General features: G+C 46.2%; 1 long non-coding RNA gene across 1 annotated transcript; it reads left to right on the plus strand.

Moving 5' to 3' along the window:
• The first annotated feature begins 445 nt into the window (after positions 1-445).
• On the plus strand, positions 446-4,249 carry LOC143809141 (uncharacterized). Its single transcript, XR_013222095.1, has 3 exons — positions 446-651; positions 3,216-3,456; positions 4,002-4,249. It is a non-coding gene; the product is annotated as an uncharacterized LOC143809141 (long non-coding RNA).
• Positions 4,250-6,167: the final 1,918 nt, after the last annotated feature.

Genomic DNA, 6,167 nt, shown 5'->3' on the forward strand with positions numbered 1-6,167 from the left:
CCAGGTACCTTTCTTCACACACCATCAGAACAGCTCCGAACAAGAGACTTTGAGAGAGATTTACGCCGACTAACGGCCTTGGACTTACATGCGATAACTTTGGCCGAGTACCACAAAGTCCAGCGTATTCCAAGAGGGCTTCGTGTCTCACTTAGACCTACACTTTTTCAAGAGAACACTGACTATTGTGTCAAATTCGAATCCATTCTTAACAAATGTTCTATGGACCTTATAGTTCTCACGATTGATTTCTTACAGAAGGAGATAACTGACTTGAAAGCGAAGATTTCCATCGCCGAACAACAATTGGTTGATACTATTAAGCCAGAGGACTTTAGGACTCTCAAGACCAAGTTGGACGACACCATCTCAGAATTCCGCAACAATCTTCAAGAGAAAAAGAAGACTAAATTCCTACGTGACACTGATGATTATAAATATAATTCTGTTTACAGATGGCGTTCTACCGGATCATACAGAGGACAAAGATCATATCGAAGGAACAACAATTCTTTCTCTACCAGTTCAGACAGCGATTTCGGACCTTCCAGAATGCCTTTTTTAGAGTCACGCCGGACCCGACCACAAAGAGGAAGACGCGGAGGGGAAGGAGGAAATGCAGATCGACAACGGATGACCACGAGATCCCAGGTAGGGAGATCATTGCACCCCACAGTATCGTTTACAACATCTCATCACAGATCCTCTCCCCAGCCGACATGACGCTTTTGCAGAAAGGCCTCACCTTCTGCCCAGTTCCCCGTTTTGACTCCTTTGTGGTCGATCAGGAATTACACCGTTTCTTCAGGACCCTAAGACTGAAGGCTCATTTTGCAGCTCGTCCTTATGACGGAATAGCTGGATCCACAGCCGCACCAACTGGTTTCTCACTTAAGTCCCTGGGCCTTAAAATTGGCAGTACTTTTCAACCACCACGTTCGTATCATCCTGTTGAGACATTTATCTCAGTAGTACAGAGAGACGTTACATCAATCTTGGACTCTATCGACAAAAGACACATGAAGGTTAGGAATAACCTAACACAGGAAGAATATAGGTCTCTCTCTGAGATCAGGAACAACAAGAATTTGGTTATCAAGCCCGCCGATAAAGGGGGAGCAATAGTGGTGTTAGATAAGACCTATTACGTTCAAGAGATCCGTTCACAGCTAAATGATATTACAACGTACATTCCTATACCATGTAATCCCACCTTTGAGATAGCAAAACAGATCAAACGAGTCGTTACTCGTTATCTAGAGTCGGGGACCATTGATTTTAAATTGGGCGACTTCTTGGTCAACATGCATCCTGTAACGCCTGTTTTTTATACACTCCCGAAAGTGCATAAAAATTTGTGGAGACCTCCGGGCAGACCTATAGTCGCGTCCACCAATTCCCTGCTGTCCCCCTTGGCTATTACTTTGGATAAAATTCTATCTCCACTGGTGCCCAACATGAAGTCCTTTCTAAAGGATACTACACATTTCCTTAGACTATTAAAAGATTTAGGCCCCTTGCCCCCCAATGCATTGTTAGTGACAATGGATGTGACAAGTCTATATACGAGCATTGGGCACCAACAAGGCACTGAGGCTGTTATGAGGTATTTACAACTACACACGACCTTTACCACTAACCAATTATCCTTCTGTCAAGATTTACTCGAAATAGTCCTCACTAAAAACTTTTTTCTATTTGAGGATCAGTATTACATGCAACAGAAAGGTACCGCAATGGGATCCAACGTCGCACCACCTTATGCCAACATATTTATGGACTCTTTTGAGAATTCGTTTGTCTATTGTCATCCAATGTTCACATCCCATGTACTTTTTTGGCAACGATACATAGACGACGTTTTCATGATCTGGACAGGTGACGTTGATACATTACTTGGCTTTCATGGTGATCTAAATACTTGTACACCAGACATCTCATTTTCCCTCCAACATGACTGTCATTCCATCAACTTTTTAGACACATTGGTACTGGTAAAGACAGATGGCTCTGTCGAGACCGACCTATATGTAAAGCCAACCGACAAAAATAGCCTACTCTTTTACACCAGTAGTCATCCCCAGCATGTGAAAACGGCCTTACCCAAATCACAACACGAGAGGATTAGGAGGATAGTATCAGATCCAGTAGTACGCTCTCGCAGACATCTTGAGATGGACTTGAAATTTCGGGACAGGGGTTATCCCTCAACTATTTCTAGGGTGAGAGACAGCACCGACCCAGCAACATCTGTCAGTAATAAGGACCCTAGATTAGCCTTTGTGAACATGTTTCATCCCTTTAAACGACCAATACATCAGAGTATATTCAGACATTGGAATATTCTGCAGACTGCGTACCCTGACATCCCCGAATTTAAATCATTGCCATTGATTTGTAACAAGAGATCTGACAATCTCAGGAACCATCTTGTCAGAGCTGATGTCGGCTCAGCTATCATCACACCACGACAACGTACTCTGAGCACTCCACGTAAAGGGACATTCCCCTGTTTAGGCTGCCAACAATGCTCCAACGTCATTAAAGGTGATTTTTCTCCCATCCACGTACTGGACAAAGATTCCAGATTCATGGTCACTTTACATGCGACTCCACATACGTGGTATATCTCATTAAATGTCCATGCGGTCTCGGATATGTTGGTGAAACCACCCAACATATCCGAGACCGCATTTCTAAACACAAATCCACCATCAGGTGCTCACGTAACCTACTCCCTATTCCTGCCCATTTTTTGGAACACAGACACTCCATTGCGCAGTTACGGTTTCAAGTAATTGACTGTGTTCCCCCTCTTAGAAGAGGCGGGGATAGGATTAAAAAACTGAAGGCCCGTGAATCATATTGGATCCATCGACTACAGACCCTTTCTCCTCTTGGTCTCAATCGAGACTATGACATCATCTATTGATTATTGACGGCTCCGCTACCCTATTGAGTCCAACATTGATATTGTTGTTATCTCCTTTTTCTGTTATACGCATTTTCTTACATTTTCTGTCATTATACTTATTTTACACATTTCTTTACTTGCATGGTTAATCATTATGTCCGTTTTTTCCAGTTTTTTTTCCTTTTTCTCTTAATTTTTTGTTACCAGGGTTCCTATCACTGGAGTCCATTCCTTTACGTATGTTATTTTCCCCGTTTCCTAGGTCTCTTCCCTCTAACACTTATTCTGGTTTTTTTCACAGGCTGGCTCCGAGTTGCGCTGACTGCGCATGCGCGAACTACGCACATTATCCGGCTTCTTCTGGCCCCGTGCGGCTCCCCTATTCCTTTCTGGCGCCTGCGCACTGGGGACCCTGACCTTCTGGCACCCGGAAGTTCTTTCCTCTCTCTCATTTACCGCGGCAGCCGGGCACATATAAGCGCGCTATTGCGCTCTCTCCTTCACCGCACCACGGACCACGTACTGCTGGATTCCCGTCACTGGTAAATATTCCCGCACCCTCACTCGGTTTTTCTTTGCAATCTGCTACAGCTCATGCCTTGGTTTTCATTTTTTACTATCCCATCCTGTCTCCTAAATGAACCGGTTTCTTTCAGTATTTCTCTTTCAGCATTTCACTCTTAGTATCCATGCCTGCACCCTTTATTATGCTACATGTGCTATGGAATTATATTCCACAGACGTACACGTTTAGTATTCCATTTTCAGTACCCATCCATACCTGCACCCCTTATAATGCTATATGTGCATTGGAATTATACTCCTTAGACGTTTATGTAAGACACTCTTTTTTTTCCCCCTCCTTTCCATTTTTCTTTTATTGTTAATGTCTTTCGGTTTGACCAATGGTTTCTATGTTCTCCTCTGGTCCCGTCGCCATCTTGTGGTTGATTACAGTATAACGCGGATTTACACAAATTAATGGGATTATTACCATTATTATAGTTATATTAAGTATGTTTATTTTTACCATGTTTCCAATTGCTTTCTTTCATCACTGATGTTTTTATTTTGAATATCATTACAGATACATATCAGGCGCTCTTGAAAAAGGCTTATCAGCCGAAACGTTGAAATAGAAATAATTGCCTGTGGAATTAATTACCTGTGACATGATGCATGTTATAGAAGGAATATCATAATTTTTCTTTTTCGTGTGCGGTGTTTATTGACGGATTTACGTCATTGAAATATCATTTGGAATCTATAATAAATATATGACTTTACAATTTTCTTCATTCATTTTTTTGTGTGCTGGAGTTTGATTTTTGATGTGCTATTTTTCTCCCAAGCACCTCTCCAGATCATGAAAACGTCGTCTATGTATCGTTGCCAAAAAAGTACATGGGATGTGAACATTGGATGACAATAGACAAAAATTATATTTATAATTTATTAATAGTGAGCACCTCATTCTCTAAACAATTTCCTTTGTAATGACACGCTGCAACCCCCTTGGTAGCGCTGCCCGTCTTCTGGCATCATTGTTTGGCTGGCTGCGCCTCTGCGGCCGCCCTGACCCACACAACGCCCCTCGGTGTCTTATTTATTGGGACTGCGAGGGTGTGATTCATGGGCAGGATCAGTGCATCAGTTCGCCTGTCCCTCCTCTCCTTCCGCCTTCTTCGGACTGTGCGGCTTCATGGCCGTGGCATGCGATAAGGGATCAGATGACGCCGCACAGTCTGAAGCGGGTGTAAGGACCCGAGTGTGAGAGGCGAACATATGTGCTGCGCCAGGCCCTGAATCCCAGCCCCGCAGTGTTTTAACAATGTTAAGACACTGCGGGGCTGGGATTCATGGTCATCGCGAACCGCACCGGCCGACATTACATGATGCCAGAAGATGGGCAGCGCTAACGGCGCTAGGCCAGGGGATAACACGACAGCGCAGACTCCTGTACAGCAAATAACAACGCTCGGGAGGCTGCACCCAGCACCAAGGTGGGATTCTTGACACCTGTGCTGCGTCTCATTACAAAGGGAACTCTCGCCTCCATTACACAGTTTGACTGTATAAAGGGCTAAATGTTATACGTGTTCCATTCAGCGTGTGCAAGGAGAAAAATTACAAGAGCAACCTTTGACTTGCGCAGCACTGCTGCTGCATAAGCTGTGGCTCTTCTACTTTGTAACCCCTGAGGGGGGGTTAAAGGTGACTTTTGAAATCGGTTCAATTAGGCTTCGGCCTACACTCTGCTCCACCTGCAGAGCCCGGGCTCCAACAACGCTAGTTGCTGTCCGGAAGTGCTGGCTGCACAGAGCCAAACACCTCGCCAATGTGTCAGTGGGGTCCAGCACCACCAGCTGTTCCCCTGCTGTGTAGCCGGCAACGTGTCCTGCAAAAGCCACGCAGACACAACACACCCAAAGCTGCCGCCAGTGCAGGCTTCGGCCTACACTCCCCTCCCCCTGCTCCTCCTCCTCCTGCTCCTCCTCCTGCTGTCCCTGGGCTCTAACACACCGCCAGTTGGGGCCCAGATGTGCTAGCTGCACAGAGAAAAACACCAGCCAATGTGTCAGTGGGGTCCAGCACCGCCAGCTGTTCCCCTGCTGTGCAGCCGGCAACGTGTCCTGCAAAAGCCACGCAGACACAAGAACTGAAATTGAAGGGAACCTGTCCCCCCTCCCCCAGGCGTTTTTACGTTATCCAGCCACCTTGTACAGCGGTAATGCTGCATGTGTGCAAGGTGGCTCAGAAACGTATTCTCCTCGCACATGTGGAACTGAAAACACGTCTGAAATGTGTCCTCTGTGTGACCATTTAACCGTCCCGGTGGTGTGACTTTCCTTTGTAATGACACGCTGCAACCCCCTTGGTAGCGCTGCCCGTCTTCTGGCATCATTGTTTGGCTGGCTGCGCCTCAGCGGCCGCCCTGACCCACACAACGCCCCTCGGTGTCTTATTTATTGGGACTGCGAGGGTGTGATTCATGGGCAGGATCAGTGCATCAGTTCGCCTGTCCCTCCTCTCCTTCCGCCTTCTTCGGACTGTGCGGCTTCATGGCCGTGGCATGCGATAAGGGATCAGATGACGCCGCACAGTCTGAAGCGGGTGTAAGGACCCGAGTGTGAGAGGCGAACATATGTGCTGCGCCAGGCCCTGAATCCCAGCCCCGCAGTGTTTTAACAATGTTAAGACACTGCGGGGCTGGGATTCATGGTCATCGCGAACCGCACCGGCCGACATTACA

The sequence above is a fragment of the Ranitomeya variabilis genome, chromosome 2 (genome assembly GCF_051348905.1).
Source record: "Ranitomeya variabilis isolate aRanVar5 chromosome 2, aRanVar5.hap1, whole genome shotgun sequence".
Lineage (NCBI taxonomy): Eukaryota > Metazoa > Chordata > Amphibia > Anura > Dendrobatidae > Ranitomeya > Ranitomeya variabilis.